The following is a 26,137-nucleotide window of genomic DNA, read 5'->3' on the forward strand; positions in this document are numbered from 1 at the left end:
TTTTGCTTAATCCCAACATGCACTAATAGTCCTTACACACTTTTCAAAATATTCATATATAGGAGTTATATAGAAAATGCTATTATTTCTTGTTAGTATATAATAACATAATTAATTGTTTTCTCCATTACAGCGTAACTGATTTATCAACTGGCAACAAAAACTGTATTATGTTAACCTCCTCTGGTCTCCGAGCAGATCTTTGTGAATATCGGACTGTGTATTATTGCAAGCAGAGGCTTTAGGTCAAGAATGACAGAGTTTGGATTCTGTTGGGAGACTTTATATTTCATGAAATGAAAACATTATGATGATCATGTAAGTCTTCATACTGATCATGCTACTTGTTCTAATAATGACATTTTTTTGAAAATAATGTTGAAAAACAGTGGTATATTCATCAAAAAGTGCAGATATCATTACTCTTGTGTCTGGATATTTTTTGCTCAGTCTTATATTTGTGACATTCAACCTTTGTAAAAGGTCATATGCTGTGTGAGTCTGTTTGTATGAAGTATCAAAAAATGGCAAACTCATAGATATAGAAAGTGGGTTGGTGGTTGCTGGGGACTGAGGAGAGGTGAGAAGAGGAAATGACCATCAACTGGTTTTGTGTTTCATTTTGGGGTGATGAAAGTTTTCTAAGTATTGAGAGCAGTAGTGGTTACAAGCTGTAAATATTGTGAATATTCTAAAATATTTGATTTATGTTCTCTAAAGGGATGAATTCTATGTTTTGTACATTATTCAATTTCAAACATTAAAGCTGCTGTTAAATAACTTATAAAAACCTTGCCTTATGTTTGAAACTCCATTTTCATTTTTAAAGTGATATGCAGACATTAAACAACTATTTTTTTGTTGGTCTTTTTTTATCTAAACCTAATCTTACTTTCTACAACTTGCTTCCTGGAAGTATGTTGCTTTGTTTGCTTTGTTTCTATAACTGTTTAGTTATCTTTACAATGCTTATTATTCCATCCATAGCAAGCTTTATCCATTCATGCATTATATCATTCTCATTTTATTTTCTATTGTGTTCTGTATTTTTATAGATATCTTCTAGTAATATAGGTATTTCACAGTCATGCTTTTATAATTGTATTCTCATCTTGAAATTCCCCTTAGCAACTTTTATTGTTATAAACAGAAATACATGTGGGGTCCACACATCAATTTTATATCCTACAATTTCATGAGCTATATGTATTATTTGTGTCATTTCAAATATTCGTACAACAGGATAGAACATTTAATATCTACTGTTATTTCATCTATAAATAATCACACATTTGTTTTGTCTTTATAAATGCAAGTACTTTGTTTCTGACTTATAGGCTTGGGTTTTATTTCTAATGTTGAATAGTAGGTACAGTGAAGGCCTACCTGTATCTTTAATAACTTCAGAGAAACAATTTTGATATTTCACTTCACTGTGAGATTTATTTTAATTTTTTCAACATGTTTCCCTAATAAAACCAATTATATATTTTTCCTCTTTTTATGATTATTTTATAGTCAATTGATGTTTTCTTTTGTTATTTTTCATCATAGGAATGAGTTATTGTCTCTACATGTTCATGAAACAAACTATCTTTACCCTTTTACAAATGTCAAACATGAGAATGGCCCATAAAAAAAGATTTTGTAACACAGGTGTTGATGTGACTGTGTTAAGGAAATCTTGTACATTTTTGGTAGAGTATGAATTGGTTGAGTCCCTATAAAAAACAGTATCCTGGTTCCTCAGAAATCTCAAATAGACCTGCTGAATGATTCTGCAATTCTACTCCTCAATATCTACTAGAAGGATTAAAAGCCACTAATTTGAAAGGATATATACACCCCTATGTCCATTGCAGCAGTATTTCCATAGCCAGGTTATGGATACAACCTAAGTCTCTAATGGAAGATGAGTGTTTTAAGAAGCTGTTGTATACACAATAGAATACTCTCAGCTATTAAAAAATAATGAATCCTGATATTGGAACAAATGAATGGAACTAGTGTTGATGATGGTAAGTGAAATAATTCAGAAAGAGATAAGTGCCACATAATTTCACTCATATTTAGAACACAAAGACACAAAGCAACAAGTAAACCAAAATTAAAAAAAAAAAAAAAAAAAAAAAACCTCAGAAAATAATGCAGAAGTGAGGCTACCTACCTGAAAGGGAGAGTGGGAGTACAGGATGGGAGCCCAAGGGAAGGGAAGCAATGAACATGGTGGAGGATAGTGGGTACTTCAATAATGGGCATGGTGAGGTTACTTACTTCTGTACAAGCATGAACCTATACCTTTAAATCATGTGCAGTGTCATCAGCCAATATTACTTAACTGAAGAGATATAATATAAAAATTAAATAAAACAAACTGGCAGACATGTTATAGTTTTATTGAGGTGTTTTTCTTCATATATGTCATTAAGACAGTAGCCTTGGGCCTCCCCTGGTGGTTCAGGCAGTTGAGTGCCACAGTGTGAAGCTGTCCGCAGCCTCTGCGGTGCAGGTTCCATCCCAGCTGGCCAGGGAGATTCCCACATGGTGTGGCACACCTTTCCTGTCACACCCGCTGCTCCCTCAGCAGTATATTTTGTCAGTCTGCCTGTTCTGTTCCCTGCTCTGTCTCTGGTGAATCCCCTCACCCTCCCATGCAACTGGCCTGTACCCAGGTTCTTGTATAAATAAAGAAAGAAATCTTTAAAAAAAGAGAATACTTAAAAAAAAAAGTAGGCTACATTTTCTTAAGATCTAAGTACTCAGCGCTTGTGTTTGAGATGGAAGCACTTTAACAGCACACTGTCAGGTCATTTGTACTCTGACAAATATTTGAAGAGGAACATAATTTCTCAGGCACATTTCAAAATGGGCAAACAACTTAGCATCCTATGAGCACATATGTCTCCTATCCTCTGTGACTGCATCAACTGTCTTTAGCCCAGTGTTAGACTTTCCTGTTGAAATTTTAAGTGACACTGATAAGAAATCTACTTTTTCTGAACTTGCCTCACTCTGAACCTTCACAGGGGAGTCTGTGTAAAGCACAAGCATTATTGCTTTTGTTTCCAAGAGTAACCAGGTCTCCCATTAGAGGATACTCTACTCCTTGGCCAGCAGAAGGTATGTGTTCCTACTCTCCTGTCTCTCTACCAGCCCATCTCATGAATGGGAGGTAACAAATGCTGTATATGATGCAATATTTGATTTGCAATCCAATTACATAGAATTTTATTTCCTTTATTGAATAATTCCGAGTGGGGAAATGACCATCACATATCATAAGGTTTCTTAATTATTCAAACTCTTGATTTGGAGAATTAGTCAAGTACATATATGAATTTTTTTTTTTTTCAGCAACTCAATTTTACCTGAAATCCCATAGGCCTCAGGTAAGGGTGAGTTTATTTTGGATTTTGTGATCAGTACAGATATAATTCTGTACATTATTTGAACTTTAGTTCAGCCTTTAAAATGAATTTATCTATCAGGAAGGTCCAATGCAATTCCTCACACATTTGTTTAAAGTCAGTAAAAGCAGTTTAATTAAAAAAAAAAATCATGACAAGGTAGTTTCCATACTTTCTTAGGTATAAATCATCAATGTATTATTTTAAAAATTAATCTAAGTATAGTCAAAAATGATATATATCACTGATAAAAGAGACTCTGTCTAATGAATTATGTAATATGGTCTAACTGTTATGAAATGAAATAAGAACATGGCAATTTGCCAAAGGAATATTTAAAAGGACCAAAATTTACTGAGTATTTATAAAAGCCAGATTGAGTACTAAGTGTTTCACATACATTATATCTTACACAAATAATTCCCACCTTAAATTGATAAGCAAAGTTGCTCTATTTTGTGTTAACTTCACACATGGTGGGTTTTAAAACTAGATTTTATTCCAGATTCCACTCTATACAGCCCAACAACTTCATTATTAAATTATGTTATCGGATTTGTTGTAACAGTTCACAACTAAAGCCACCTAAACACTGTAGGTCAGTCATAGGATCTTTCTGGAGTAGTTGACGAACTGAAAGGAAGACAGATAAGGAAATGATCATCAATTGTTTTAATGTTTCTTTTGGGGTGATGAAAGATTTCTAAGATTGCAGCAGTGATGGTTACAAACTGAGAATACTGGGGCTATTCTAGAATCTTTGATGTATGCTTTCTAAAGGAATGAATTTTATGTTTTGCAAATGTACTTCAATAAAGCTACTTTTTAAAAAAGAAATAACCCTGGGTTTGTATTTGAAACTCCACTTGATTTTTAAAGCATTTACAAACATCAGACAATTTTTGGTTGTTTCTGTTCTTAATGTCAACTTATTTCCTGCAGCTTGCTTCTTAAATGTATACTAGCTGCTTTGTTTCAATAACTGTTTAGTCATCTTTACATTTATTATTCCCATTTATAGCAAGCTTTATCTGTCCATAGTTTATGTCTTTTCCATTTTATTATCTCTCTATTATTATCTGTATATTTACAGTCTTAGAGAGGTAAAGTATTTCATATTTATGCTTTGGTAAATGGTATTTTTAACTTTAAATTTTGTGTAGTAATTTTTGCTGTTGTTAACAGAAGTACAAGTGAGGCTTGCACATTGATTTTACATCCTACAATTTCATGGATTATATGTATTATTGCTATCATTTCAAACATATGTTCAACAGAATAGAACATTTAATATAACTGCTATTTCATCTATAGATAATCACACATTGTTTCTCTATATAAAAGCAACCACTTTGTCCTTGACTTATTTTTCAGGCTTTGGTTTTATTTCCAGTGTTGAATAGAAGGTACAGTAAAGTTTCTATATGTAACTTTCACAATTTTAGAGAATATAATTTTGATATTTCACTTCACTATGAGATTTAATTTTTCATCATATTTTCTCTAATAAAGCTAATTATATTATGTTTCTATTTTTATGATTGTTTTATACACAATTGATGTTACTTTTTTATCATTTTTCATCAGTCAGTAAGTTATCTCTGTATGTTCATGAAACTCTATATCTTTATTTTTATTTTTCTTATTTATTTATTTACAATTGTTGCTTTCTTTTCTCAGGTGTAGTCCCTACAGAATTTACATCACCAATTCACCCTGCACCTACAGATTTTATACCACCAATTCATCCTACACCATCACCATAGTACCTTGTGTTCTTCCTGCCCTCACCCTATTCTCTTTCCCTCACCTCCCCTGAAGAATGTCTCTGTTTTGTAGTTGTCTTTTTATTGTTGTTTGTTTTTGTAGTGTTTTTATTGTTATTATTATGTTTCCTCTTGGTCCTTCATTTGGTTCCCCTATAATCCTATAATTGCAACCATCCAATATTTTTGTTTTTCCTTTTGACTTATTTCACTGAGCATGATCTCTTCTAGCTCCATCCATCTTATATGAATGGCATTATTTTGTCATTTTTGATTACTATATAGTATTCTGTTGTGTATAAATACCATATCTTCTTGATTAGATCATCTATTTTGGGGCATTTGGGTTGTTTCCATGTTTTGTCTATTATAAATGCTGCTACAATAAACATAGGGTTGCAGGTATCCTTTTGTATTTATATTTCTGTGTCCTTTGTGTAGATCCCTAGTAATAGAATTTCCAGGTCATATGGTAGCTCCATTTTTAGTAGTTTGAGGAATGTCCACACAGCTTTCCATAGTGGTTGGATCAGTTTGCATTCCCACCAGCAGTGTATGAGAGTTCTTTTCTCACCACATCCTCACCAACATTTGTTGTTGCCATTTTTTTTTTTAATATGTGCCATTCTTACTGGTGGAAGGGGATATCTCATTGTGATTTTGATTTGTATTTCCCTGATTATGAGGGATGAGGGATGTTGAACATTTTTTCATATGCCTTTGACATTTACTTTTCCTCTTTGGAGAAGTGTTTTTTAAGTTTTTCTGCCCATTTCTTGACTGGATTGTTTACTTTGTTTTGCTGAGTCACAAGAGTTCTTTGATATATTTGTTATCAGTCCTTTATGTATGGAGTGCAAAGATATTTTCCCAACAAGTAGGGTATCTTTATGTTTTGGTTAATGTCTCTTTTGCTATACAGAAGCTTTTTAGTTTGATGTTATCCCAGCTGTTTATTTTTTCCTTCACTTTCCTCGCTTTGGGGATGAGTCTTTAAAGATGTTGCTGAGATGTATGTTATGTAGTGTTTTACATATATTTTGTTCTATATATTTATGGTTTCAGTTCTTACACAAAAATCATCTCAAAATGGATAAAAGAACTGAGTATCTTTATTTTTCTACAAATGTTAAACATCTTTCACTTCTGAAATAAAACCACAATGATCATTCTTTATTGCTGTGTTTAAAAAATCAGTGCACTTGTGAGAACGGCCCACATAGAAAAGATCAGCAACAAAAGGTGATGATGACTGTGGGATAAAGAAACCCTTGTGTACTATCACTAGAATATAAATTAGTTATGCACCTATAAAAACAGTATGGAAGTTCCTCAAATATTACAAATAGATCTGCTAAATATCCTGCAATTCCAGTCCTCAAGGTCTATCAAAGGATTATAAATCAGCAATTTGAAGGGATATATGCACTCCCATGTCCATTGCAGCAGTATTTCTATAGCCAAGTTATGGAAACAACCTATTTCCCAATGGCAGATGAATGTATTAAGAGGATGTGGTATCTATACACAGTGGAATACTTATAAAAAAGATGAAATCATGCCATTTGGAGCATGGGCTCATATTTAGAATACAAGGAAACAAAGTTAACAAAGTTAAAATAAAACTAAAGAAAAACTCAGAAAACTGCAGATTGAGAAGAAGGGGAGGGTAGAAAGTGGGGAGCAGATAAATTGGGGAAAGGTAACTAATGAAATATGGTGGAAGATAATGGGTACTTTAATGATGGACATGGTGTGGTAACATACTTCTGTACTGGCATTACCCTATACCCTTAAACCATGTGCAGTGTTCTTAATCAATTTTACCTAAATAAAATGGATATAATTTCAAAATGAAATGAAATAAATTGGTAAATAAATTATATTTTGAATGAGGGGTTTTTTTCTTTCATCAATGTCATGAAGGTAGTAGACTACATTTTCTTAATAAGACCTAAGTTTTCAGTGCTTGTGACTGATATGGGAGAAAGTTAATAGCAAAGTCTGGTCAGCTCTTTTGTACCCTGCCATGTTTTGAATAGGAATATAATTGCCATGATACATTTGAAAATGGACAAACTGCATAACATATTGTGAGCTCAAATGTGTTCTATAGTCTGGAGAGGTGTGAAGACATAAAATGTCTTCATAATAGTACAAGTGTTTGAATTTCCTGTTGAAATTTTAAGTGACACTGATAAGAAATCTACCTTTTCTGAGTTTGCCTCACTCTGAAACTTCACAGGATAGTCTGTGTAAACCACAGACATTATTTCTTTTATTTCCAAGAGTAAGTAGGTCTCATGCCAGAGGCTACTTCACTGTTTGGCCAACAGAAGGTATGTGTTCCTACTCTCCTGTCTTTCTATCAGCCAGCCCCATTGAATGGGAGATTGCAAATGCTGTGTATGATGCAATAGTTACATGAAATCAAATTATAAAGAACATTGTTTCCTTAATAATTCAGGGTGGGGAAATTACCATCAAATATAGGATTTCTTAATTATTCAAACTATTGACTTTGGAAAATTCGTCAAGTGTATACACGCAAACATAATTTTTTTTAATTAACATAATTTTATCTGAAATTGCATAGACATCATGGCAAGGAAGAGTCTATTTTAGATTTTGTAATCACTACAGATATAATCCCATACCTTATTTAAGTTTAGTACAGCCTTTAAAATGTATTTATCTATCAGGAAGTTCCAATACAATTCCTCATAAAATTGTCTAGAGTCATTAAAAGAAGTTTAATTAAAAAAAAATGATGAGGTAGTTTCCATACCTTCTTAAGTATAAATCACCTAAAGAATTATTTCATTTATTTATTTATCTATTTATCTATCTATTTATTTATCTATCTATCTATCTATTTATTTATTTATACAAGCACTGGGTACAGTCAGAAGCGCAGGAGGGTGAGAGAATCCCCCAGAGTCAGAGCGGGGAGCAGAGCAGGCAGAAGGACTGAAGTACATTCCTGAGGGGAGCAGCGGGCGACAGGAGAGGTCTATGTGCCATGTGGGACCCTCCTCTGGTGGCCGGGGAGCAACCAGGGATCGAACCGGCACTGCAGAGGTTGTGGGCAGCTTCGCAACCCAGCGCTCAACCGCGGCGCCACCGGGGAGGCCCTAAAGAATTATTTTAAAAATTAACCTAAACACAGTCAAAAAATGATATACATCACTGATAAAAGAGACTCCTTTCTAATGGATTTTGTGATATGGTCTACTGTTATGAATAAAAAAATAATATCATGGCAATTTGCCAAAGGAATATTTAAAAGGACCAATATTTATTGCTTATAAAAGCCAGATTAAAATGTTAAATCTTTCACATGTATTATATCTTACATGTTTATTCCCATCTTAGATTTGCAAACAAAGCTGCTGGACGTGTTCTACTCCCTACTCAGCCCATCGACTTCATTATTAAATTACATTATCTGTTTGTTACAACTGTATATACAACTAAAGCCACCTTTACTGACTATGACAGTCGTAAGATTCTCCTGGAAGTTTGAAGCAACAGTGTTATTCTCTAAGTGATTTTTAATTTATCACATTACCATTTGTAAAAAATCATCGCCATTAAGCCATTTGCCTATGTATTGTGCACAGTAAGTATTGTTAAAAAATCTTTTGGTTGGTTTGTGGTCAGTATTGTTTAGGATTAGATGATTTTAGTGCCTCGCAACACTTTTAATATGCAAAATACTTCTATAAAATGTTTCTCAGAGTTACACAATAATTTGAGAAAAAATATCATTTTAATACCTCATTTGTCTTTTCTTAAATAAATATAAGACACTAAGTAAGAAAAGTGACTGGAAGTAATTTAAGGCAGGATATTATTATATATCAATCTTTAAAGAATGGATTTAGAACTTGTCATAAATTGATGCATAATGTTTTTCTAATACATTAAAATTTTAGCACAGCTATTCAAATGGTGTTCAACTGTTTCTGTGTAATCTGACTTTATAATAATAATAATTATGATCCAACCCTAATATTTTTTATAAAATATAGAACATATTATATTTAATCCATCTTGAAATGCATTTTTTGTTGTAAGGATGCTATACATGACTTGGCCATTCTTTAACTGGCTGTAAGTGTCTGTCTCTCCCACATCCACACACATTGACTATAGGATGGATCTGGTCATCACATGTGCTATTTATTATACACTTATGCACATTTTCGAGATACTTTCACACACAGAGCTCCGTCCCTGACATTACACAGCTGCAGAGATGCACAACCAGAGAGAACACCACCCAGAACTGATTCTGAAAGGTAAGAGCAGGAGAATCTCCATTTCATTAACAGAATGACAAATAAGTTCAGTAGAATTAAACCTTCAAACGACTTCTCAGGATCTTCAAGGGGATGGCAAGCACTACCTGCACAAAGCTAGAGCATTTAGTGATATATGCCATATAACTTCTGCCGTGCACGATGGAGTGCCAACGTGGGGAAAGAGGAGGGAATATGTTCACATGGATTTCCTTTGTGAAGGTCGGAGTTTGAAATCTGAATACATCATTCTAATCTGATATGTGAGGACTAATTTCAGTCAGGCATTGTTGGAAGCTGTAGTCTCTCATCAGTACCTAATGGAACATTATGTTACTGAAAGTGCAATGGTATATTCTGATGAAAGTTTACAACTGGAAATGTGGGTTTGGGATCCAAGTTTCTATAAATGACTCCTTGTGCTGGCGGGTCCCTTACAGGTAAACTCTCACGTATTTATTTTCATCTCTTCCTTAGTGTTTCCATTTCTCTCCCTGTAGACTCGCCATTACCTCCAGAGAAAATTGCTGCTGAGGTCCTGGGCATCGTCTGCCTAGTCTTAGTGTCCACTGTAATAAAAACCATAGTCATTATTCCCTGTAAGTAAAATTTTTAAACATTATACGAAAGGTAAATACTCAACGTCAGTGACTCTGAAGATTTCATAATATTTCGGAAAATAGCTCTGAATTTATTGCATGCTTTTAAACAAAGTCTGGATTGTTTTTTCAACAGTTGTCCAAAGTATTAAATATACAAAGCATATATTTATAAAAATACGTTTATTTTAATTATTTTAGTTACTGTATAAGAAATTCTCATTACAAAGCATACTTATATTTTTAATAAATATGTAAGATCATATTGATTATTAAGAGGATTATGCATATATATATTCTGATTTCATAATGAAGACATATTTTATTTATTTTTATTTTTATTTATTTATTTATACAAACACTGGGTACAGTCAGAAGCGCGGGAGGGTGAGAGAATTCACCAGAGCCAGAGCGGGGAGCAGAGCAGGCAGAAGGACTAAAGTACACTGCTGAGAGGAGCAGCGGGCGGCAGGAGAGGTCTGCCTGCCATGTGGGACCCTCCTCTGGTGGCCGGAGAGCAGCCGGGGATCGAACCGGAGCTGCAGAGGCTGCAGGTAGCTTCGCAACCCAGCGCTCAACCGCTGCACCACTTGGGAGGCCCTGAAGACATATTTTTAGAGACTAAAACCTTATTGAGAAATTCAAATTAATTTTTGAAATATATTAAAGTAATATGTTGTGGATATGGTGAAATCAGGTCCCTATGTTTGAATATTTTCTTGATCTTCTATGCTGTTTAATTTTTCTTGGTAATATCAATTTCATTCCAGATTATTCTAATCTTAAACAAGGAAATGAACTGAAATTAAGATATTGCAATAAATACATTTATTCAGATGAACGTGAACTGTAATAAGGATCATTTAAATGTTTTCTAGATTCTGTAAACTGGGAGCAGAATAATCCCTCCTTATTAACAACATAAAAAAGTACATAATGATTTTTAAAAATGCCAATTTGTACAACTTATTTATTGGTTATGTCTTAAAATAAGTGAAAGTGATAATTAATTATTTTGAAAGAGGCTAAATTATTTTTTTGGACAATATTTTTCCAAAAATGATGATAGTAGGAGAATATTCTTGTATGCAACAACATCAAGAAATACTCATTTATAATTACCACACCCATTTTGGTCAATTGGGTCAAATAAGGGATAAACAATTTGAATGTTCAAAAAATGGTTTAATTCACTGATTTTCAGGCATGCAATGTGGATAGTGTTGTTTGTATGTTTGCTGGATAGAAACACATAATTCTGGGATGAGGAGGTGACCCTTTTCTGTGAGTGTGTATGTGTGTTTTGTTTTACATGCACGAGCTTATGAGATGCAAAGATATGATACACACACACACATACACATACAGTTGTATGTTAATGCCTATGCATATCTATAAGATATATTTTAATTTTCCAATTCAATTTTTTTTTGAAAACAGCTAATTTTCCCTTGGCATCTCATTATGGCACTTGTCCAAAGGGGTCATTTACATATTCCAAAAGCTGCTGTTTTTTTAGTAATGAAAAAAAAACCTGGAATGAGAGCGTGAAGGCCTGTGCTTCTAAGAAATCTAATCTGCTCTACATAGATCATGAAGAAGAAATGGTAAGATTCTAATGTATCAAAAAGGTATCTTAGTCAATGCACATTTACAGAATTCATCCATAGTTTTGTTCATATTTGTGATTTATTTATTTTAAAGTCTGTACAATATCCCATTATCTGATTTTATTTATATTTTTCAATCATTGCTGCACACTTGATAATGTCCAGAGTTGCTTTACTTGGAAAAGCCTGTGGCTGTAAACGCTTTTGTTTCTAAAGTAAACCTAGCAATTTTAATCATGCTATACATCAAGGAAGTCAGGCTTCTGAAAAAGATGCAGATTTATCACGTAGTGAGTAGAATCTTGTACCTACAAATCAGACATGGAATAGATGTGCTCAGTGCCTAGCATCCCTTCCTTCACTCTCTCATAATTTCTCCTTGTTGGGTATTTAACCACTGTCTTGACTTTTACTATTATAGACCTCCTTGCTTCTTATTGAACTTTAGACACAAGGCATTATACAGTATATATGTTTATTTAAAACATGCTTTTTTGCATTCTCCATATAGTATTTTTTGCAGTTGACCCACATTATTGCATTGGTCAGTTGTTTGTTAGATTTACTGAATGATATGAATATGACATTTAAAAATCCATTTTAGGGGCCTCCCTGGGGGCACAAGGGGTTAAGACACAACCTGTGACGTTGTCCTCAGCCTCTGCAGCACAAGTTCAATCCCCCAGCTTGCCAGGGAGCTACCCACATGGCGCAGCAGACCTCTCTTGACTCATCCACTGCTCCCCTCAGCAGTGTATTTCAGTCAATCTGTCTGTTTTGTTCCCTGCTCTGTCTCTGGTGGATCCTCTAGACCTCCATACCTCTGACCTGTACACCAGCTGTTGTATGCATAAATAAATACATCTTTAAAAAAAATCCATTTTATCCAGTGTCCCTGGTGGAGGACATGAGACTCATGCTCTAAGGGGTAAAGAGATTTCCTGGGTTCCCTTTGCTGCTCCCACCTCCACCCCTTGCCCTAACCTGGGGCCTCTGGGTGAGGAGGAGGAGTGCTGCTTCCTCTGGCTGCTTTTTGCATCACCCTTGTCAGGCTTCCCTGCTGTCTCTGAGCAGGATTCCCTTCAACTCAGGAGGAGCCACCTCCTGTCATTATTGGGATCTGGAAGCAGCAAACCTGGGTCACATTCTTCTGTGGGCAGGGATTTAAGATCCCATCACTGTTTTGTTCTTTAATGCTGGGTTCCCAAACCATTTTGACTTTCTCTTTCTACCTGTCACTATTCTCCTTTACTTTTGTCTTTAACTAGATCTTATGGTCTACTTAGCAGAGAGTAGTGTGGAGAAATGAGTAGAAACACCTTTTCTGGATTTCTGAATTCTACCAGTTCAGAAGCAGTGATCTGGGGCTTGTCTAGTTAATGCTGGTGTGCAATTTGGCTTCTAAGTCATATTTTTAACCTCAAATTAATTTCCTTTTAAAATCCTTATTCAGAGGGAAGTAGCAGAAAAGTACATAGATTTCTTTACTGTATATGAAGATATGAATTTCATAGTATCTGGACTTAGTTAAGGCTTTGCTCTGTTCATTTTGTTACCATGGGTAATTAATAAATTATTGAAACAGAATATTACTTATTAATGGAAGGAGAGGGAAACTACTGGGCATAAATGTGGAAGGGTTCATTTTACATGAAAAGTATAAACACTGGTAAAAATTTTTGGCATTATATAAAGCATTTTCAATTCTATCTTAGGGTTAGATTGGAATCTAACAGCCTCATCCTTCTGAAAGTCAAGACCCCTCTGAAAGGGTACACTGGTTTTATTGTTCTAACAACATTTCACATGGTTATTAAATGAATTTTTTTTTTGGAAGGAATTTCTGAAATCCATAACTTTTCTCATGGGTGGGAGTCAACCACCTGTGGATGTCAATATATGGTTCAATTTTCAAACAAAAGTAAGTTCTTTTTCCTTTTCATTTTGAATGAATGTGATTGATTTTAATAAAATCATTGGCAAATGTGCAAAAGGTAAGCCTCTAAAATGGAAAATGTAATGTTATTCCCCACTATGATTAATTAATATTCAGGGTTAAGCTTTCACTCTTTATTTTTTTATAGAGGCATGTTTTATTTATTTATTTATTTGTTTGTTTTGTTTATACATGCACTGGGTACAGTCAGAAGCGCTGGAGGGTGAGAGAGTTCACCAGAGCCAGAGCGGGGAGCAGAGCAGGCAGAAGGACCGAAGTACACTGCTGAGGGGAGCAGCGGGCCGCAGGAGAGGTCTGCACACCATGTGGGACCCTCCTCTGGAGGCCAGGGAGCAGCCGGGGATCTAACCGGCGCCGCAGAGGCCGTGGGCAGCTTCGCAACCCAGTGCTCAAATGCTGCGCCACCGGGAATGCCCAAAGCTTTCACTCTTTAAAAAAAATACATTAATATCTAAAATACTTCCATATACATTTCATATATAAAATATTAATTAATTATATTTTACTCTTTTGTAATCACTGTTTTTTCATATTTTACTTTATTGTGTGTTTAACTGATAACATTTGGATACCGCTATCAGTTGTTACCACTTGGTGCACCTACCACCAAGTCAGCCGTAGTCACTGCCATGTCCTTGTGCTTCCTGCCTGCTATGCTTCTCCCTCCTCCCCTCCAACCATGTTGTGGTTTCTTTTAACTAATAGTATGTAGGAAAAATAAGGAAGAAAAATTCATAGTAATAATTATATAATTGTTGGACATGAGTTATAGACATAAAGACGTTGAAAGATAATGAATATTTGATAAATTACAATGAATGGACAGCTTGGTTTTACTTAATCCCAACAGGCACTAATAATCCTTACACACTTTTCAAAATATTCATATATAAGAGTTATATGGAAAATGCTATTGTTCTTGATAGTATATAATAACATAGTTAATTATTTTCTCCATTACAGCATAGCAGATTCATCAACTGGCAACAGTAACTGGATTTTGTTAACCTCATGTGGTCTCAGAGCAGATCTTAGTGAATATCAGAGTGTGTATTATTGCAAGCAGAGGCTTTGGGTCAAGAATGACAGAGTTCAGATTCCGTTGGGAGACTTTACACTTCATGAAATGAACGAAATATGATGATCATGTAAGTCTTAATACTGATCATGTTACTTGTTCTAATAATAAAATGTTTTCAAAATAATGTTGAAAAACAGTAGCATATTCATTAAAAAGTGCAGATATCATTACTCTTGTGTCTGGATTTTTTTGCTTAGTCTTATATTTGTGACATTCAATCTTTATAAAAGGTCACATCCTGTGTGAGTGTTTAGATGAAGTATCAAAAAATGGCAAACTCATAGATATAGAAAGTGGGTTGGTGGTTGCTGGGCACTGAGGAGAGGAGAGAAGAGGAAATGATTATTAGTTGATTTTGTGTTTCATTTTGGGGTGATGAAAGTTTTCTAAGTACTGAGAGTGGTGATGGTTACAAACCAAATATTGTGAATATTCTGAAATCTTTATTTTATGCTCTCTAAAGAGATGAATTTTATGTTTTGTAAATTATTCAATTTCAAACAATAAAGCTACTGTTAAATAAGATATAAAAACCTTGGCTTATGTTGAAACCCCATTTCATTTTTAAAGTAATTTGCAAACATTAAACAACTATTGATTTGTTGGTCTTTTTTTTTTTTTTCTCTCTAAACCTAATCTTACTTCCTACAACTTTTTTCTTGGAAGTATACAAGTTGTATTATTTCTATAACTGTTTAGTTATCTTTATAATGCTTATTATTCCATCCATAGCAGGTTTATCCATTCATGCATTATATCATTTTCATTTTATTTTCTATTATGTTCTGTATTTTTATAGACATCTCCTACTAATATAGGCATTTCACCATCATGCTTCTGTAAGTGGTGTTCTTATCTTTAAATTCCCCTACTAATTTTTGCTGTTATGAACAAATACATGTGGAGTCTGCACACATCAATTTTACATCCTACAATTTCATGGGGTATGTGTAGTATTTGCATCATTTGAAATATATCTTCAGTATAGAACATTGAATATCACTGTTATTTCATCTATAAATAATCACACATTTATTTCTTCTTTATAAATACAACTACTTTGTTTCTGACTTATATCACAGGCTTGGGTTTTATTTCTCATGTTGAGTAGAAGGTACAGTGAAGGTTCTGTGTCTAACAACTAGATAAAACAATTTTGATATTTTACTTCACTGTGATATTTATTTTAATTGTTTATCCTGATAAAACCAATCTAAATATTCCTCTTTTTATGATCATTTTATAGTGAATTGATGTTTTCTTTTGTTATTTTTCATCATAGGAATGAATTATTATCTCTGCATGTTCATGAAGCAAAATTATCTTAACTTTTTTACAAATGTTAAACATCCTGCATTTCTGAAATAAAACCACAATGATCATTCTCATTTGTTGTGTATTAAAACCCAGTGCTCTATGAGAATGGCCCATATAAAAAAGATCAGTAACAACAGGTGTTGATGTGAGTGTGGTAAAGGAAATCTTGCACATTTTTCGTAGAGTATAAATTGGTTGAACCCCTATAAAAACAGTATTCTGGTTCCTCAGATATCACAAATAGGCCTGCTAAATAATCCTACAATTCTTCTCCTCAATATCTATGGGAAGGATTAAAAACCACTAGTTCGAAGGGATGTATGCACTCCTATGTCCATTGTAGCAGTATTTCCAATAGCCAAGTTATGGAAACAACCCTAAGCTCCCAATGGAAGATGAGTGTATTAAGAAGATTTTATATATACACAATAAATTTAAAAAGATGAATTTAAAAAGATGAATTTAAAAAGATGAATCATTCCATTCGGAACAAATGAATGGAACCAGAGTTGATGATGTTAAGTGAAATAACTCAGAAAGAGATAAATGCCACATCATTTCACTCATATTTAGAATATAAAGAAACAGGAACCAAGAAAACAAACATAACACACAAAAACCCTCAGAAAATAATGCAGAATTGAAGCTACCTACTGGAAAGGGATAGTGGGGGGATGGGGGGCAGGTGGGGAAGGGAAGCAATGAACATGGTGGATGATAGTGGGTACTTCAATAATGGGCATGGTGAGGTAATATACAAGTGCGAACAAGCATGTATAAGCATGAACCTATACACTTAAACCATGTACAGTGCCATTAATCAATGTTACTTAACTAAAGTGAAATAATATAAAAATTTAAATAAAATGAATTGGCAGATATATTTTGATTGAGGTGTTTTTCTTCATCCATGTCATGAATATAGTAGGCTACATATTCTCAACAAGACCTACATATTCAGTGCTTGTGATTGAGATGGAAGCAATTTAATAGCATTGTCTGATCAGGTCATTTTTATCCTGAAATATGTTTGAATATGAATATAATTTCTCAGACACATTTGAAAATGGTCAAACTACATAGCATACTATGAGCACATAACTTCACACACTTCCTATAGTCTGGAAGGGTGTGACTGCATAAACTGTCTCCACAATGGCCAAAGTGTTAGAATTTCCTGTTGAAATTTTAAGTGACACTGATAAGAAATCTACTTTTTCTGTGCTAGCCTCACTCTGATCAGTTACAGAAGAGTCTGGCCAAAGCACAGACATTATTTCTTGTGTTTCCAAGAATAACCAGGTCCCCTACTGGAGGATGCTCCACTCTTTTGCCAACAGAAGGTATGTGTTCCTACTCTCCTATCTCTCTACCAGCCCATCTCACAGAGTGGGATATTACAAATGCTGTATATGATGCAATATTTGATATGTAATCAAATAAAAAATGTTTCCTTTATTGAATAATTAAAGGTGGGAAAATAACCATCAGATAGCGTAGGATTTCTTTTTTATTCCAACTTGACTTTGACAAATTAGTCAAGTGTATATATGCAAAGATAATTGTTTTTTTTTTAATCAAAACAATTTTACCTGAAATCCCACAGGCATCAGGTAAGGGTGAGTTTATTTTGTATTTTGTCATGAGTACAGATATAATCCTGTACACTATTTTAAGCTTAGTTCAGCCTATACAATGGATTTATCTATCAGGGAGATCCAATGTAATTCCTCATACACTTGTTTAATTAAAAAAAAATCATGATAACATAGTTTCCACACATTCTCACTTATGCATAATAAATAGTATTATTTTAAAAATTATCTAAACAGTCAAAAATGATATATATCACTGATGAAAGAGACTTATGTCTAATGAATTATGTGATGTGGTCTAACTGTTATGAATAAGAAATAAGAACACGGCAATTTGCCAAAGGAATATTTAAAATGGATAATATTTATTAAGTGTTTATGAAAGCCAGATTGAATATTAAGTTTTTCACATGCATTATATCTTACACAGTTTATTCCCACCTTAGATTAGTAAACAAAGCTGCTGAGGATAGGTAACTTCACACCGTAGGTTACAAAACTAGAATTTATTTCAGATTCCACTCACTACACAGCCCATCAACTTCACTATTAAATTACATTATCTGATTTGTTGCAATGGTTCACAACTAAAGCCACTTTCACGCTCCAGGACAGTCATAGGATCCTTCTGGAAGTTTGAACCAACAGTGTTATTCCTTAAGTGATTTCTAATTTATCATTTTATGACTTCTTTATAATCATAGTCAGTTCTGCCTATGTATTGTGCAAAATAAGTAATGTTAAAAATTCTTTTGGTTGGTTTGTTGTCAGTATTGTTTAGCATTAGATGATTTTAGTGTCTTGTAACACTTTTCATATACAAAATATTTTTGCAAAATGTTTTACACAATACTTTAAGATTAATATATCATTTTAATACCTCATCTTTTGCCTTTTCATAAATAAATGAAAGTCATCACCTACGATCAGCGACTGAAAGTAATTCAGGGAAGGATATTATTATATATGCTGACACTGCTCTTCCCCCAACTTCAATCTGTAAAGAATGGATTTAAAACTTGTGATAAATAGTGCATAATATTTTTCTAATATGGCATTTTAATTTCAGCACAGCTGTCCTAATGGTGTTCACATGTTTCTGTGGAATTTGAATTTATGATAATAGGATATTTAATCATGGACTCTGTTACTCCTTATTCTTTGCTTTTTATTGCTCCAACCAACGTTATTGTTAAAACAGAGCGGGTTGTATGATTCTAACTTGCAACTCATGTTATTGCTGTAAGGAATTTAGAACCTGACTTGGCCATTGTTTAACCGCACTGTAAGTGGTTCTCTCATCTCACAGCCACCCACAATCACGCAGGAGGGAACCCGACATCACATGTGCAGTTTATTATCTACTTACGTGCAGTTCCCAAACTCTTTCACACACACAGTGCAATCCCTGACATGATGCAGCTGACAGAGCACAAGCAAAATGAACACCCCCCACAACTGAATCTGGGCTCAAGAGAAAAACCAATGAAAGGTAAGAGCACTGGAAGCTCCATTTCAGTAACAGAGTCTCAAATAACACTGTAGAATTACATCTTAAAATGACAAATCAGTGTCTTCAAGGGGATGACAGGCACTACCCGCTCAAAGGTAAAACGTTTGGTAAACACGTGTGATACACCTGGTCTGTGATGTAGGATCAGGTTGTGGATGTGGGGAAAGAGTAGGGTATAAGCTTGCATAGATTTCGTTTGTGATGGCCGGAGCTTGAAGATTATTATTATTATTATTTTATTTTAACATTTATCATTTTTTAATGGAGCTTGAAGTTTAAATACATCGTTCTAATATGAAATGTGAGGACTAATTTTATTCAGGCGTTGTTGGAAGTTGTAGTCTTTTATCAGTAACTCATGGGACTTTATGTACTGAAAGTGCAATGGTATCTTCTGATGAAAGGTTGCAATGGGGGATGTGGGTTTGGGATCCAACCTTCTATGTATGACCTCTTGTCTGGTGGATTCTCGTGTCTGTAAACTGTCAACTTGTCTCCATGTCTTCCTTAGTGTTTCCATGTCTCTCCCTGCAGACTCGCCATTACCTGCAGGGCAGATTGCTGCTGAGATGCTGGGGGTCATCTGCCTCGTCTTGGTGTTTGCCATAGTAAAAACCAGAGTCCTTATTCTTTGTAAGAAAAATTTTGAAATATTACAGGGGAAATTTTATGCTCTTAATATGTCAGCGCCTCTAAAGATTTCATAATGTTTTGGGAAATAGCTCTGAATTTAATACATTTTCAGGTTAAATGTGGATTGATTTTTTTAACAATTGTCCGAAGTTTTAGATATACAGAGCATATATTCATAACAATATTTTTATTTTTAATAAATGTACTTATTGTATTAAAATCTCATTACAAAGTATACTTATATTTTTAATAAAATTATAAAATCATACTGATTAGTGAAAGGATTGTGCATTTATATATTCTGATAGTATATATATGTATATATGTATGTATATTTCAGAACAAAGATATGCTTTAGGAGACTAAAATACCTTATTGAGAAATGCAAATTAATTCTTGAGACATGTTAAAGGAAATACTTTATGATATGGTGAAATTAGGTTCTTCATTTTTATATTTTTCCTAATCTTCTATGCTTTATTATTTTCTTGGTAATATAAATTTTATTCCATATTAATCTAATCTTAAACAATGAAATGGACTGATATTGAGAAACTACAATGCATACATTTATTAGATAATTATTAACTTTTGTAAGGATTATTTAAATATTTTCTAGATACTATAATGCCGGAGCAGGATAATTTCTCATTTACAACGAAACAAGGTACATAATGATTTTCAATTATCAGTGTTAGTACAATTTATATTTTGTCTATCATAAATTAGGCAAAAGTGATAACGCATTCTTTTGGAAAGGGGAAATATTGCACAATAAATATTCATAAATGATAATAGGAGAGTGTTCCTTCATATGCAACAGCATGAAGAAATGCCGGAGCAGGATAATTTCTCATCATTTACAACGAAACAAGGTACATAATGATTTTCAATTATCAGTGTTAGTACAATTTATATTTTGTCCATCATAAATTAGGCAAAAGTGATAACACATTCTTTTGGAAAGTGAAAATATTGCACAATAAATATTCATAAATGATAATAGGAGAGTGTTCCTTCATATGCAACAACATGAAGAAATATTCATATACAATCCCCACATCCATTGTAGCCAGTTGGTCAAGTGTACAATTAATGGCATATGATAAGGGATAAATAATTTGAATATTGAAAAAATGGTTTTGTTCACTGATTTTCAGGGATGTAAAGTAGATATTGTTGTTTATAAGTTTATAAGTTTGCTCTACATGAGCACATAAAATCGGTGCATGTATGGGAGTGGGTTTTATTTTACATGTATCAGTCTATGAGACACAAAGATATAATATACAAACATTTACACACTTATGTGTCTAAGCATATCTGTAAGATACATTTCAATTTTCCAACTCAAAATTTTTTTGAAAATAGTTCAGAATTGTTCTTTGGCATCCCATTGTGGCTCTTGTCCAAATGAGTGGTTTACCTATGCCAACAACTGCTATTATATCAGCAATGAAAAAAAAACCTGGAATGAGAGCGTGACGGCCTGTGCATCTAAGAACTCTCACCTGCTCTACATAGATCACGAGGAAGAAATGGTAAGATTCTAAATGCTTTAAAAATTTATCCCAATCAATATGTATTTATAGAATTCATCGTTAGTTTTATGCATATTTGTAGTATATCTTAAAGTCTGTAAAATATCCATTATCTGACTTATTTATGTTTTTGCACCATTGAGGCACACTTTAGATAAAGTCCAGAGTTGCTTTTCTTTATAGAAATCCTGTTTGTATAAATGCATTTGCTTGTTAAAAAAATTGGAATTTAATCACACTGAATATTAAGGAAGTTAGGCATGTAAGAGTGTGCAGACTTATCACAAAGTGAGTAGAACTTGCACCTACAAATCAGACATGAAATAGATCCCACAGCCCAGAGCCCCCTCCCACACTCTCCTCACTTCTCCTTGCTGGTTACTTATGCAATGTTTGACTTTCAATATTATAGATGCCCTTGCTTTTTTAAAACTTTATACACATGGCATCATACAGTAAGCATGTTTCTCTCTATCACTGTGCAATCACATACACTGTTTTAGCAACTCACCCATATTATTGCATTTATCTGTAATTTGTTAGTGTTTACTGCTGAATTATGTGAATATGACATTTAAAAACCCATTCTACCAACTGTCCCTGATGGTGGCCATGAGTTTCATGCTCCCAGCGATACAGAGGTTTCCTGGGTTGAGTACATTTAGTCTTAGGTCTCCTTTGCTGATCCTCGCTCCACTCTCACCCTATCCTGACGTCTCTAGGTGGGGAGCAGGAGAGGCCCTTCATCTGGCCACTTATTGTCAGGCTCTTATCACAAGAGGTGAAGCATCACCCTTGTCAGTCTTCCCTGCTGTCTTTGAACAGGATTCCCTTCAACTCAGAGGAGGAGCCACCTCCTGTTATTGCTGGTACCTGAAATTATTAGACCTGATCACATTCTTCTGTGGGTAGGAGATATAAGAGGTGCTGTCACTCTGCTGTTGTCTAATATTGGGACCCAAACCCTTTTGTTTTTCTCTTTCCATCTTTCATTGTTTCCTTCACTTGTCTTAAATAGAACTTACAATGCTACCTAGCAGGGAGTAACATGGAGAAATGAATATAAAACACATTGGAGCACCTGGTTATACCAGTTCACAAACAGTGATTTGGGGCTTATCTAGGTAAAAGTGCTAGAAAATTTGGTTTCTATGTCATTGATAAAATCATTGATAATGTTTCTCTTACGTTCCTTTTGAAATCCATGTTCAGAGAAAAGTAGTAGAAAATACATCAATTTCTTTATTGTATACAGAGAACTGTATACCATGACATCTGGACTTACTTAAGACTTTACTATGTTAGTTATTATTAAATTAGGTAAATCAGGCCTCCCCAGTGGCACAGGGGGTTGAGCGCAGCCCCGTGAGGCTGTCTGCAGCCTCTGTAGCGTGGGTTCGAATCCTGGCAGGGCAGGGAGAGACCCACATGGTGCGGCAGACCTCTCTTGTCTTGCCTGCTGCTCCCCTCAGCAGTGTATTTCAGTCAGTCTGCCTGTTCTGCTCCCCACTGTCTCTGGTGAGTTCTCTCACCCTCCCACACCTCTGGCTAGTTCTTGTATAAATAAATTAATCTTTAACAAATAAATAAATAAACAAACAAATAAATTAGGTGAATCATATTTTACTTATTAATGTAGAACAGAACTACTGGATATAAATTATGTGTTAATTTTAAATAAAAATTCAAACATTAGTAGGAATTTCAGCAAAATGAAGTGTTTTCAATTCCACATCTTAGTGTTAGATTGGAATCTAGTCTCCGTTCATTCTGAAAATTAAGAAACATATGAAAGGAGACACTACTTGGATTGTTAAAACAACAGTGTTTTCAGCATGGTTATTTGAATTAAAATTCTTTACTTTTGTATAGAAATTTCTGAGATCCATATCACTCCTCTCATGGACTGGAGTCTCCCGTAAAAACAATGACCACTTGTGGATATCATTAAATGGTTCAATTTACAAACAAAAGTAAGTTCTCTTTTCTTTTTTTTTTTTGAATACATATGATTGATTTGCAAACTCATTTGCAAACTCAGAGGAGCAGCCACCTCCTGTTATTCTCCTGTTATTGCTGGTATCTGATGAAAGTAGTGACCTGATCACTTTCTTCTGTGTGTAGGGGATATATATATATATATATATATATATATATATATATATATATATACACCCTGTCACTCTGTTGTTGAGTAGAAGTTAGAAGTTATGTCTCCAAAACAGAAAATGTAATGTTATTATTGACTACTATGATTCATATTCTACTACTATGATTAATATTCAGGTATAATCTTTCAATCTTTACAAAAAGTACATTAATATCTAAATATACATATATACTTAATATATAAAATATTAATTCATTATATTTTTCTCTTTTGGAAATACTATTATTTTCATATTTATTTATTTGGTTTTAACTGAGATAAAATGTGAGTACATCCATCAGTTATTACCGCTATGGTGCACCTACGACCAGTTCACCCTGAGTCACCACTATGTCCTTATGCTTCCCTTCCTCTTTGTTCTTAAGTCTCTGATCCTCCCCTCTGGCAAATGTTCTTTTAAGTAATGTTGTATACAAAAGAAAGAAAGAAGTAAAATTCAGAAGAAGAAGAATACAGTTATTTGAGTTGAATTATAGACGTGAAGCTGTTGAAAGTTAATGGATATTTGATAAATTATAAAGCATGACCAGTTTGGTTTTACTAAATCCCTACTCATACTAATATCTTTATACAATTTAATAAATTATGTGAAAAATGTTATTGTTTCTTCATTTGCCCCATAGTATGTAATAACAGAATTAATTTTTTTCCACCATAACAGGATAACAGATTTGACATCTGACAAGTATAACTGTGCTAAGTTGACCTCATCCGGCCTTGGAGCAGATCTTTGTGAATATCCAAGTATTTATTGTTGCAAACATAGACTTTAGTTTAACAGAGACATTTTTGGATTCTGTTGGGAGGCATTATATTTCATGAAATGAAAACAATATTATGCTTACTTAAGTCTTAATACTCATTATGTTATTTGTTGTAGTAATGACTTTTTTTTTTTTCAAAAACAGTATTGAAAAATTCTAAGATACACATCAAAAAGTACAGATATCATTACTCTTGTGTCTGGAGTTTTTGCTCAACCTTACATCTGTGACATTCAGTCTTTTAAATGTCACATGCTGTGTGAGTCTGTCTATATGAAATATCAAGAAATGGCAAGCTCATAGATATAGAAAGTGGGTTGGTAGTTGACAAACTGAAAAGAGGTCAAAAAGGAAATGACCATCAATTGGTTTAGTGCTTCTTTTGGGTTGATGAAAGCTTTTTAAGTATTGAGAGCAGTGATGGTTACAAACAGATACTGGGACTATTCTAGAATCTTGATGTATGCTCTCTAAAGGGATGAATTTTATGTTTTGTAAATTTTACTTAAATAAAGCTACTTTTTAAAAAGAAATAAGCCTGGGTTTGTGTTTGAAAACTTCATTTGATTTTTAAAGTATTTGCAAACGTTAGACACCTTTTTGTTGTTTTTTGGTCTTAATGTCAACTTATTTCCTACAACTTGCTTCTTGAATGTATACTAGCTACTTTGTTTCAATAAATGTTTAGTCTCTTTACACTTATTCCCATTTATAGCAAACTTTATCTCTCAATGCTTTATGTCTTTTTCATTTTATTATCTCTCTATTATTTTCTCTATTTTTATAGAAGTCTTAGAGAGAGTGGGGATTTCACAGTCCTGCTTTTATAAATGGCATTCTTTTCTTTAAATTTTGTCTAGTATTTTGCTGTTGGATAACAGAATAATAATACAAGTGAGCTTGCATGTTGATTTTACATCCTACAGTTTCATGGACTATATGTATTATTTGTATCATTTCAAATATATGTTCAACAGGATAGAACATTTAATATAGCAGCTATTCCATCTATAACTAATTGCACATTTGTTTCTCTTTATAAATGTAATTACTTTGTTCCTGACATATTTTTCAGCCTTTTATTTTATTTCCAGTGTTGACTTTCACAATTTTAGGGAATACAATTTTAATATTTCACTTCACTATGAGATTTATTTTAATTTTTTCATCATGTTTTCTCTAATAAAACCAATTCTATAATATTCCTCTTTTTATGAGCGTTTTATACACAATTGATGCTACATTTTTTGTCAACTGGAATGAGTTTTCTCTGTATGTTCATGAAGCAAAACATCTTCATTTTTCTACAAATGTTAAACATCTTTCATTTCTGAAATAAAACCACAATGATCATTCTCTATTGTTGTGTTTTAAAATTCAGTGCACTCATGAGAATGGCCTATATAAAAAAGATGAGCAACAACAGGTGTTGATGAGTGTGGGAAAAAGGAACCTTTGTATACTGTTGCTAGAATATAAATTGGTTGAGTTCCTATAAAAACATTATGGAGTTTCCTCAAATAATACAAATAGATTTGCTAAGTGATCCTGCAATTCCACTCCTCGCAAGGATTAAAAACCACTAATTTGGAAAGATATATAAGTCCATTGCAACAGTATTTCCAATAGCTGTGTTATGTAAACAACCTAAGTCCCAATGACAGCCAAATGTATTAAGAAGATGTAATATATATACACAAAGGAAAACTACTCAGTTATAAAAAAGATGAAATCATGCCATTTGGAAGAACTTGATTGGAACTAGATGTGATGATATTAAGTGTTATAAGTTAGAATGAGAAAAACAAATGCCACTTGATTTCATTGATTTGTGGACTAGAAAAGAAAGGAACAGACAAAACAAAGACAAAAAAAATCAA

This window comes from Talpa europaea (genome assembly GCF_964194135.1).
Source record: "Talpa europaea genome assembly, chromosome: 15".
NCBI lineage: Eukaryota > Metazoa > Chordata > Mammalia > Eulipotyphla > Talpidae > Talpa > Talpa europaea.